The sequence below is a fragment of the Mauremys reevesii genome, linkage group 2 (genome assembly GCF_016161935.1).
Source record: "Mauremys reevesii isolate NIE-2019 linkage group 2, ASM1616193v1, whole genome shotgun sequence".
NCBI lineage: Eukaryota > Metazoa > Chordata > Testudines > Geoemydidae > Mauremys > Mauremys reevesii.
In genome coordinates this window covers 111,827,026-111,839,307 of record NC_052624.1, presented here as the reverse complement: position 1 = coordinate 111,839,307, position 12,282 = coordinate 111,827,026, and the positions used below count along the sequence as shown (strand labels likewise).

At 44.7% G+C, this 12,282-nt stretch overlaps 1 protein-coding gene across 12 annotated transcripts in view; it reads right to left on the bottom strand.

Annotated features, from left to right (window-relative positions):
- Positions 1-12,282, bottom strand: part of LOC120396454 (poly(rC)-binding protein 3-like) — a 585,054-nt gene that overhangs the window by 462,168 nt on the left and 110,604 nt on the right. For all 12 annotated transcript variants that reach the window (XM_039521351.1, XM_039521349.1, XM_039521363.1 and 9 more), the window contains one exon: positions 7,412-7,468. The gene's annotated coding sequence lies outside the window, so the exon portion shown is untranslated. The remainder of the gene's footprint in view (positions 1-7,411; positions 7,469-12,282) is intronic.

Here is a 12,282-nt window from a genome sequence, read left to right as displayed (position 1 = left end):
CAGTTTGTTTAATTTAAGATTTTTCACTGTATTTGACTCTATGCTTTCTTTCACATATAGTTCCGCCTCCCCAGCAGCACGGCCTACTCTGCCATTCCTATGTATTTCGTACCTTGCTATTACCATGTCCCATTGATTGTCATCATTCCACCACATTTCTGTGATGCCTATTAGATCAATAACCTCATATAATACCAGGCACTCAAGTTCACCCATCTTAGGATTTAGACTTCTAGCATTTATACACAAGCACTTTCAAAATTTGTCTCTCTTTAGTTGTCTTTCTTGATGTGTTGTAATTGAAAGGGACTATTTTTCATTTGACTTTCTCTTTAGTTCCTACCTGTACTTTATCAACTTCCATCCTCTCCTCTTTACTAGGATGTAGAGAATCCCTGTTAATAGATCCTCCACTATGGGATGTATCTAGCCAAATCACATGCTCCTCCACAGCTGTCAGCATTTCCCCAGACTTTAGTTTTAAAACTTCTCTATGACCTTTGTAATTTTACATGCCAGCAGTCTGGCTCATTTTGGTTTAGGTGGAGCCCATCCTTGCTGCATAGGCGCCTCCTTTCTCAAAAGGGCTCCCCAGGTTATAATAAACCTAAAACCCTTCTCTCTACACCATCATCTCATCCATGCATTGAGACCCTGCAGTTTTGCCCATCTAACTGCATGTGGAACTGGAACAATTTCAAAGAATTCTAACATGGAGGTCCTAGACTTCAATCTCTTACCTAGTAGCCTAAATTTGGCCTCCAGGACCTCTCTCCTACCTTTCCCTATGCCACTGTAAAGAAAAGATTGTTTTTGTCATAACTAAAATATAGAAAAGAACAAAGTGGTTGAATACCCAAGTTTTAATGAGAATAGCTGTGGCAATCAAAATATAAGGTGACTGGGGAGTGAGATGCATTTGTGGGAGGAGTGGTGGTGGTGGGTTTTTTTTCCCCCCTTCAACCAGTGGTATTGCTGCATTCTGGAATCTGGTGCACAATCAAATGTAAAATAAGAACAATTAAGGTCTTTTATTCAGCCAAGCAAGTAAACAGAACACAATCATGCACGTCAATGTCCTGATGCGACAAAGCACTTACTCTTAAGTTACCCAACAATATCTTCAAAATTACTAACATGGCAAAAGAAAATGACAGAAAAAGCTAAGTATGTTATCTTAGATCTTCAGGAGAGGGATTTGGTTATCCTATGATGAATTTATTAGGGAACATACAGTGGTTTACAAGAATTTCAATTATTCCTTTCCTCTAAACTAAGACATTTTGTCACTTCATGTGAAGTCAATCGACTTATGACAAGGAAATCTCAAGAAGAAACACACAGGAGAAGGAAGAAGAGATTTAACAAGGAGGATCTATTGCTAATTAGGCATAGCTCCGACATCATTATACCTCATTGGCATAAGTACATGTAGAATAACGGGGAAAGAATATTAGAGGAAGAACGGGTCTCCTTCAATACACCATGTCCTGCAACATTACAGAAATAGCATAGTGCACTGGGTGCAGTCATACAGACAAAAAGCTCTCACCACAGTGTTTTGGACTGAGAGTCTTATTAAAATGTAATGGGGGTGGAGCTCTAAAATAAAAAAAGTTAGAGGTACCAAAACAACAAGAATAATTGCAGTCCCAGCAGAGCAGGGACTGCTCCCTCTATGCATCTTCTGGGCAATACTCACCCACAAAAGGTGGGAGACGGATGAGCAGGAGGCAAGTACCTGCCCCCACACACTGCTCCACCAGCCTGTAGAGCTGACCAGGCATACACAGGGGGAATGTTCTGCACTTACTGAAAGGAGGTAGGGGACAGAATTTCGCAGGGACCTCACCCTGAAGGCGGCTTGCTCTACCCTTCTCTCAGCACAGGTGGGGACGGTGTTGCAGTAAAAGGCCCCCAGGTCATAAACAGAACATTTACCTGGATGTAAGCAGGATCCAAATGAGCTCTCCCCGACATCTAGCCATAGGCGCCGACTCCGTGGGTGTTCCGGAGCTGGAGCACCCACCGGGAAAAATTAGTGAGTGCTCTGCACCCACTGGCAGCCAAGCTCCCCTCAGCTCCCACCCCACCTCCTCCCCCCGAGCATGCCACATCCCTGCTCCTCCGCCTACCTCCCAGTGCTTCCCCCCGGCTGCTGCCTAACAGTTATTTGGCGGTGTGCTGAGAAGGAGGGGGAGGAGCGGAAATGTGGCGTGTTCAGGGGAGGAGGGGGAAGAAGAGGCTGGGCGGGGATTTTGTGAAAGGGGTGGAATGGAGACGGGGCAAGGGTGGGGCCAGGGGCGGGGTCAAACACCCACTAGGAACAGTGGAATTTGGCACCTATACATCTAGTAATGCCCTGGATAAAAAGACTTCAGGAACAGACCGTATTTGCCTAGACATCTACTCTGCCTTCATGTTCAGCAGACAGACCTGCATTGCCAAAGTGATCAATTTTGGCCAGTGCTGGGTTACAGTTCACCTCAGTATTAAATGCAGGGGTAATAAAAATGTTTCCCTTATTGTATGAGTGAAAAGCAGCAGAACTGTACTTAATGCCCTGATTAAGGGGGTCACCCTAAACTGAGCCTCACTTGCTAACCAGAGGCCAAATCCCATGAAAGATGAAAGGGGGCGGAGGACAGTGTTCCCACCTGGTGGTGTGGACTCTTTAGACAGAGTCCTAAACACCATTTGACCCTCCCCTTTCCAGTGTTTAAAGACAGAGCCGGTTGTATTCAGTTGGGAGTTGTTTCTGGTCAGTGATTACTAGCGCTGCAGTCACTGACGAGCAGGTCTAGGGGCTAAGCCCTAGCCCTGGAATGGGGACGGTGTTGCAGTGAAAGGCAACAAAGAGGCAGTAGCCCAGACATTCCCTGCTATCCAGAGAAAACACTCAGAGCTGGACTAAGCGGGGGAACCTCAGAATGTGGCACTGCAGAAGTGGCAGCAATAGCAGCAGAGAGAATTGTGGCAGAGGTGGCAGTGAGCAGAGGCAGCAATAGCATTGCTTGGTGCCCTCCCCCCCTTTTCAGGTGCGGGAGGTGGATCCAGGTAACTCCACCTCTGAACTCTGGGTCTTTGCTGACTCAGGACAACCAACTGAGAGTGGGGTGCAGTGGAGGGAGAGGGGAGTGATATGTTAAAGGAATATTTATCAGACTTTCACACCGTAAGGTGAGAAACTGAGGCAAAGGGCACTGCCCAGCTACTCAGGGGTGGGTGTTTGCTTATAGTTACACACTTTCAAATCATGGATGTGGAGTTTTCCTAAAATAACACTGGGTTCCTTTTCCCTTTTTATTAAAGGTTGTCTTTGCTATACACCAACTCAGTGCTTGTGAGAGGGGAAGTACTGCCTCTTAGAGACACCCAGGGGTAGTGTTTATTTTCCCAGATTACTGGGTGGAGACTCAAACCAGTTCTGTGTTGTACTGCTAAGAGGATCCCCTAGATATTGAATCTGACCCTTGTTGCTGCCGACCCCCCCGGCAGAAGGTTTACATAAACAAACATAACATTGTGAAGTGATGACCTGGGGAGAATGCTCAATTTAACTAATAGGTTAGAGCAGGGGTCGGCAACCTTTCGAAAGTGGTGTGCCAAGTCTTCATTTATTCACTCAAATTTAAGGTTTTGCATGGCAGTAATACATTTTAACTTTAGAAGGTCTCTCTCTCTAAGTCTATAATATATAACTAAACTATTGTTGTATGTAAAGTAAATAAGGTTTTTTAAATGTTTAAGAAGCTTAATTTAAAATTAAATTAAAATGCAGAGCCCCCCAGACCGGTGGCCAGGACCCAGGCAGCATGAGTGCCACTGAAAATCAGCTTGGGTGCCGATTTTGGCACATGTGCCATAGGTTGCCAACCCCTGTGTTAGAGTATTTTAGGAACTATTAACATTAAAAAGTGTGGCTGCTATAAAAACAGGAAGAAAAATAATAATATATTAGGCAGTGCATCATTAACGAAAAACCAAAATAAAGAACATCCAATCTTCAGTATTTACTGCACATATGCCAGGTTGTTAATTTTACTGACATTTTATTCACTCGTCCCATATTACAGCATCCCAGCGACAGGAACAAAACACCAGTAACTGAACACAAATGGCTTCATTTTCAGAGGCTTTGTCCTCAGTATGGTTTGTTTTGGTTTTCTTTAATTCACCAGTTCAGCTCTGTGAGGAACAATACTCATGGCACAGGATCTGAACTGCAATAGTGACACCGGTGATTAGTAATTGGGATAGCCACTGTATAAGCAACATCAAAGAGATACAAGAAGGAATAAAACCAAAGCAGCAAAATTTAGGTGAAAACCTCGCTATTTCTATATACATTAAAGTGTTCACAGTTATTCTGGATAAATCATTGCTACACAAAGAAAAAAACCACTAGCATTTGAAAGATTATATGTAAATGAAAACAAGGGCCAGCAGAATATGCTTTGGGGAGCTTCTTTTCAGTGTCAATTTCTAAAATAAGCAACCACAGGACTACGAAGGATCTTCTACTACATTATATACATTTAAAGCGAAGTGCCATTGACTTTCATGGTGTTTGGGTTATCATGCTCCACAATGGATCAGATTTTGAACATCGCTGGAAACTGCACCTGTGCGTCAGTGTCAATACCACAGTTTAACTTGTTCAGTATCTCTAATGCTCTTAACATCTGGATGCTGGTTCTTCACTATAACACACACATCAGGAAACTGCTTTGTTTTCCAGCACCTTGGCAAGGTTTGACAATTGTCTCCACCACACTGGCATGAAATTCATGTTCCTCGTCCTATCCCCTTCAAGGGCCTAAATAAACCTGGCTCCTGTCCAATTCTCTAAACTCAGCCCCTTCTGTTCTTCTTGTCCCCTTCGTCCCATGCAAGGCACTTGCCCAGTGGTTTAAGTAGAATGAAACGAGGAGGAGCTAATCATCACACCAGCCGAGGAGGTGTGAAGGAGAATTGCCCTCTGCTTTTAGAAGCCTTTTCCCTGACTTTCCCTTATTTTAACCCCACACGTAACTGGTTTCTTCAATCCAAATTGATTATTCCTCTCCCTCTCAGCTCTATACTTTTTTCCATATGAGAAATGCTTTCTGACCAAGTCTGCCATGCCTCCTCATTATATTTCCAAAAGACCCTAGAGCCCTCTCCCCATTGAGACCAAACCACTGATATTCCCATCCATTCCCCTATTTTTAAAAATAAAAAAGAAATATTCAAAATATAAAATCCAAACAATGATCATGGAACTAACATCACTGTTACATCCACATTGCTTGCTGTTCCTTCCAGTTCCCCTCCTGCCCTGGCATTTGAGCATGGCCTACTAGGACAGAGTGTCTTCCAATTAAAGTAAATGGGACTTTGGTCCCTGACATCACTGTGAGCAGGATCAGGCCCCTAGATTCTAAGATCTTGAAAGCAAGTATCTGGCCATAAAGTACCAACGTATTTTTTATATTACAGATAAAGAACAATGATGGGCCAAGACCTACTCTGAAGATACACACATGGAAGGTCCTCTCCACTAACAGATCTCATCTCTTGTGCGTGGGGGTCAGCCCTTCTTCTGTAGGCCACCACTTGCCCTCTCCCTGACTTCCTAAGACCTTGCAGAGGGCATTTTCTGGAATTAGGATTGTCACTAATTCCACATTATTAGAAGCAATGTAGAAATGGAGAGATGTGTCCGTTATCAATTCAGTCTGATTTTGAAGATCACTCTTCTGATACAGCATGTCTGTAGAGCACATCTGCCGTTAATGTATGGGGCTTAGTCCCACTGCATGTTTGTACACATTTTATTTATATATGTGTGTGTGCGCACGCGCATATCTCCTATTGAAGGACTGCAAGGTCGGGCCATAGTTCGTAATTGTATATAATTTAATTCAAGATATTTCACATGTACCCCCCCTTCAAAAAAAAAAAAAATGTTAAGACGGAAACATATTGATGGACAGAATTAACACAGAGGCTTACTACAAAAATCCCAGGCAGCTTTGAATTCAGTGTCTTTGAAATCAAAGACAGGCACCTTATCAACTAGGCTACAAATGTTCTCCAGCAATTTACAATCCAAACAATTCCATTGAATGCCAGTTGGTTGAACTGGCCTCTGTCTGGTTGTATAGAGTGTTCATCAGGGCAAAATCTGGTCTATTTTGTTTAATATTGATACCTGTAAATCTCTATCATTTTAGCTATATATACACACCACTACACATATTGTAAATAGACAATCCTGTGATTTATGTCAGGGATGTATATTTTGTACTCATGAAAATTAAAACAATTGAAAGCTTTGCAAATTGAAGGTCTCAAGCATTGATGCCACTAAACAAAATTTAGTAACTGACTTTAAACTGGACTTGCAGAGATGCCAAACTAAAAGCTATTTACCTTTTCCATCTTTGTATTGTGTTTTAAGAAACTTCCACCATGAGTTTAATTCAGCTTTATTTGCCAGACTCTGTGAAAAGAAATACATTCTCCCACAATTCATCTGTTTGAGTGACATAACAGGCAATCCGACAGGAAGCCAGAGAACTAGAGTGCTTCTCATCACCACAACCCGTACATTAATGATTTTCACAGTGGTTGACACCACCACAAACCATTTCTAGAACCACATGTCATGATTAAATTTAATCCTTTCAAATTATTCTCCACTGTTACTCTGGAACCCAAGCAGTGACACATATTGCAGGTTAAGGGAGATTTCAGCTTGACCATGGCATTGTTCCATGACCATGAGCCAAAACACATCCATAACTCTAAATTCTAAGCACTAAACAACTGCCCTGGATTGTAGAACTCAATGATCGGCACAATATAAAATTCCACCCTTACATCAATCTCTCATTTATCTTCCGGCTACAAGCTTGGATACATTGTTTTCAGCACAGCTTGTCTGATTCATAAGCTGACAGGGTAAGTAGGAAAGGGCAGAAAGGACAAACTGTGCTGTTAAATAATTTAACCTCATCGGCAGCATTGCTGTATCGGAAGGGATTGTTATTACTCTGTGAGCGTGGTTACAGTACATCAATTACAGTGGATCCTCTGAGCAGCCATGAGAAGATCCTTTCCCATAAAAAATATTTTTACTTTAATTTATTTCAACAGACTGGACTGAAACCATTTTTCTTCTGTTGATTTCTTAGTGTCTATGATCAATGACTAAAAGCAAGTTTAATAATATTATTGTTTCTGCAATTTCATTTTGAAAAAAAAAAACACTGACTAAAATTCCATTTTCAATTACACCCATGTAAATCAATCGTATTACTCTGTATTTGCAATAGGGTAATCGAGAGTAAAATTTTCAGTTTAGCCAGTACCAGTCAGCAAAGTAATAAAAGTTAGAGATGAGAGAGAATTGAAATCAACTTACCTACTGTATCAGATCCTCATGTGCTACAACTCCTCCTCAGTCTGAAGAAAATCTGACCTGTAGAAGATGAAGTAATAAGTTTTCTCTTATAACAAAATATTGACCTATACTTCATAAAACTTTAGACCAGGTCAACAAATACCAAGCTTTTCAGGGGAAAAGCCTTACACAGGGAGCCGAGCAACCTGAAACCTTTTGCTGCTTTCTACCATAGATATACGCATTAACGTTCTTTATATATTAAAATGTGCACAAATAATATAACATTGCAAACCAGGGGCCCATCTTGTATCTTTACTCAGAGAACTGCCACTGAGATCAATGTGGTTCTCTCTCTCTCTCTCATTAAGATCACAGGATTGAATCTTCAGAAGGATATTGAGGGAGAGACTGTCAAAAGCACCCAAAGCCCATTGACTTTCAATTGGATGTATGCGCCTAAATTCTTGGTGTGCTAGGTGCTCTTTGAAAACCTCCCTCCAAGAGTTTAAGGTAAAAATGTTATAAATGGTCTTGTATCATATCTGGCTGCTCATACACCTGCACACGCTAATGACGCAAGGTCTGCAGCTGACTGCAATTCCATGGCCCCAACTAATATGGCAGAATTCAAGGCTGTCCACAAAAAAAGCAGAGTGGATCCTAAAATGAATAATAACCTGCAATAATGCTGAGCTGTGGCTTCTCCCCTCTTTCTGGCCTTGCCTTTGCTCATTTTTAAAAGGTCTGTAATAGCTTCGCCCAAACGAACAAAAAAGTAAGGTGTAGGAAAGCAAGAGGGAGGGCAGATGAGAGAGAGGGAAGAGGAAAGAGAAATCAAGAGGGATAGATAGTGATGTGGCCAGGAATTATTTTTATTATACTAATTCCACCTTTGCCAACCCACCCCCCAGAAAACTACTCAGACTAGGAATTTGCATAAACACAAAACACAAAAAACACATTAAAAAAAAATCCAGATTTTATAAAATTGAGCTAAGCGCCCCACGGCGCCACACTAAATGTGGGTAGCTATCCCCATGGCGCGCAGCTAGGCCTCTATCCCATTTCCGTGCTGCTGTGCCAGTGCCCCATGGGGCATCCCATGGCACCCCGGTTCGCATCCAGCTCCCGGAAAATTCCCTCCTCCCTGGTCCCGCCAGCGGGGCACCGCCTCTTTTGCTCCCCAAAATGGCGCAGCAACAGCCGCCCCTCCCTCCCCATGCTGAAAGCTCGAAGATGCGCAGCCACCGCTGCACCCGCGTGCATGCTCGTGCAGTATAACCGCAACCTGGGCAGCATGACCGGCCGAATCGACAGAACTTAAACGAAACCATACCACGGCGGATAGTATGGATGAGATGCGCAACCAGGACAACTCAGATGACGCAGGATGCTTTTTGGTGAGATCAGAAGGCGCTGGGCAGATTCTATCCTTTGAAGCAGATGGTGGGCCCGGAACAGCCCGGACTGGTGGACTGCATTGTGTTGCGTGCGGTGTGGGCAGACTGACTGGTGGCTTGTGTGCACTTTGTGGTGGGATTGGCGTGTGATGATTTTCCTGTGAACTGCTTGCCCCTGCCCTGAAACGCCATAGCACCAAGATGCTGCCCATGAGACAAGATGGAGCAGCCCCCCACAGTACGCTATGGAAGCCAGAGAGTGTGGAGACAGCCACAAAACGCGGCACAGAATGGAAAAGAATTGAAGTGTGAGCTGTAAAAACGGTAGCCAATCAAATCACTGTGTAAGCACTAAGCAGCTGTAGCAAAAGAAAAAGGTTGCTGCTTAAGCTGATGGCTGGTGGTGGATGGCTTTGGTGACTGGGAGGACCTGGCTTTGCTGGACTGTCATTTAACCGGGTGGAGGGACACTGGAACACAAGGGATCTTGGCACCGCAACACCAGGGGGTGGTTCAAGTAAACCGAACTGGCTTATCACACTGGTGGCACACAACACGCCACGTCAGATGGTTTCACAAACATCCACTTCCCAGCACAGAGGCCTCATATTCAGGGACTGCAGTCCACGAATTACTTCCCAGACCAACAAAATAACAGCATCAATGTTGGGACCTTTGGGACCCCTCCTGGGGGACTGGGGTTACCCCTTGATGCCATGGCCCACACCCAGCCACATGCAGACATGCCAAATGTCAGGCCTGGACAGGCAGCAGGCTACAGTGGTGCAAGTCTGTTCAATTACTGCAATTGCAGGCTGAATGGTCAATGAATGCATTATTTGGCGCGCTCTCGCTACAGCCTCAATGTCAGATGTGCTCAGACCTCAGCCAAATGCTGCTCAGCTGTCTCTTGCTGCTCTCTGTTCTCTGGACAAACCAGGAGGGGAGAGAGAGTTGGTAGGGTGGAGTGCTGACGCTGGGCAATGGCCGCCAGACATTAGCAGCAGCAGAGAAGGAGGCCAGAAGAGCACACTGCAAAGGAGCAAAGAGAGAGCAGCTGAGAAGGTGTGACTCATGTGTGTGTTGATGTACAGTTTTGTGTGTGTTGACTGAATTGATTGACTTGACTCCCTCCCTGAAGCAACTCTCCAACTCCCCTCCCCTTCGAGTACAACACAAAAACTCAATTAAAGTCACTCTCATTTAAAAGCATGAATAATTAATTATGTCAGAGGGGTAAGAAAGTGGAGAAGGAGGAGGTGAGAAGGGAGGGAATGGAGAAGGGGAAAGGGAAAAGGAGGAAAAAATAAAATTCTGGCTGGGCGGTCCACGGTGCTGGGTGGGGGGTGGTGGGGTGCCTCCCCACGCGGAGCCACGGCCCTGGGAGGAGGCTAAGGAATGGGTGGAGGGGGAGGTGGGGGAGGGAGGGCCTGCAGCGGCACTCTGTCTCCCTGCTGCCATGGCTGAAGCTCCACTCCTGCAGGAGCATGCCAGTTCGAGCACGCAGCAGAGAGCCACAGAGCATCCCGCCTGCGCTGATCTTCCTGCCCGCCACCGCTGATCTCCGCTGATTTTCCGCCACCTCTCCTCTCTCCCTCCTCTCCCCTCTCTCGTTCCTCCTTCTGTTCTCTTCTTCCTCAAATCACGTCCTTCCTTTCCTTCCACTCATTCCACTTCTTTCTTCCTCTCATTCTGCATTTCGTGTAACTCTCTAATCTCAGATCTCATCTCCTTTTTCCCTCATCCTTTTCCTCTTTTGGCCGCCTTTAGGATGAGGGATGGGGGAGGTTGAAAAGGGATGGTTGGAATTTGATATAGATAAATATTTAGATAATACACATTATTTTACATGCTGTTTCACACTATTCATCACTAGCACATGTCACCCAGCACATGTGATTTTTACAAGGTCGCAGTTTAATAGTGCACAGGTCTGTTCATCTTCTCACAGACACAGGCAGACACAGGTCCATTCATCTTGCATGAATTCACCAGCCATAAGGCCCCACTGTCTCCTCTCCCTAACTTCCCCCCATGACCTACCCGCAGCCCCGCTAATCCTAAACAAACTCCCTCCCCCCCCCCCCACCCCTCACAGGTCTGGCAGCTAGAGGACAAGCCAAGAAGAAAAAATCATCATCGCATCGGCATCTCCCTCCCCTCTCGTGCTCCCCGTGGTTTTTTTGCAGGAAAGTGGTTTTTCCACTGCTGTCCCAAAAAAACCCAGTAGAAAAATTACCTCCCCTTTTTAATTTTTGATTTTTAAAACCAGGTTATCCTGAGGATAATCAACAAAATGAAAAGATACAAGAGTGAATGCTCTTGAATGCCAGCAGTCCACCCACTGCTTTGCTGCGCATTGCTTTATGATGCAATGATACTTAATTATGGCATGGTGGCATGGCATGTCATGGTTCTACCCTGGTGATGGGATGAAGATGCCTGCCCAGAAACCTTCTGCAAAGGCTTTTGAGTACCTACAGGAGCGGCGCTTCATCGAGATGTCCTTCCTCTCCTTCTCTCAACTCTCGGTTATAAGTAACTACTTACTCTGTAAAAATGCTGCTGTCTAATGCAGCCCCTCAAGCAAGGGCAAATCAATCATTAAAAAAAGGCTTGCTTAAAAACACAATTTGCAATTTTACAGACACACACTCTCCAGAGCCCTTCCATGGCGCTCATGTCTGAAATGTTTTGGGGGAGGGGGAGCAAGGTAAAATTCCATCAGTGATAAAAAAGCCTGCTGGGCTGGGGGGGGTCACGGAGTGTCTGTCTGCTCTCTCTTCCTCTTTCTCTCTCTTCTTCATCCCTCCATCTGGCTAATCCTCAGACATGATTACAACCCACCCCCACCCTCGACGGTCAGGTCAGGGGTGGGTACTTGCAGAGCAGCAAATTGCATGCAGCTCAGCATAGAGCCATGTTTTTCGACCTGCCCCGGACTTTTTTTCTTCTTTTTTTTTTTTCTGGGCTGCTTGTCTTCCCTTAACTTCCACACCTGCACTGCACTGAGTCCCTGCCCTGGCCTTATCGTCATATAGCTAGAAATTCTTTCTTCAAATACTTTTTTTTTTCTTTGGCAGAAACGTTCTGTAGCACTGGAATCCTCTCCCATATAGCCATCATATCAGATCCAATACCTCCCGGGTCCATGGGCTTTTCGATTCTCAGGAGACTGCATTGTTATTGTTGCTGATGAGCTGTGCGTGGTCACCTGTGATGATGAGTGCTCCACACGCTGGAAGCAGGAAAATGAATTTCAAAGTTTCATGGGCTTTTCCTTTTCCTTCTGGCCAGTGCATCGAGGTGGAGAATGCTGTCCAGAGTCAGTGGTGCACTGTGATACTGCCCGGAGCCCCAATACCGTCGATTACACACACACACTAACCCTAATATGTATATCCGATATATATTAGCGCTACTCCTCTACGGAGGAGTAGAGAAAACCGAAAAAAGAGCCATTAAAATCGATATATGCCCCTAGTCCCG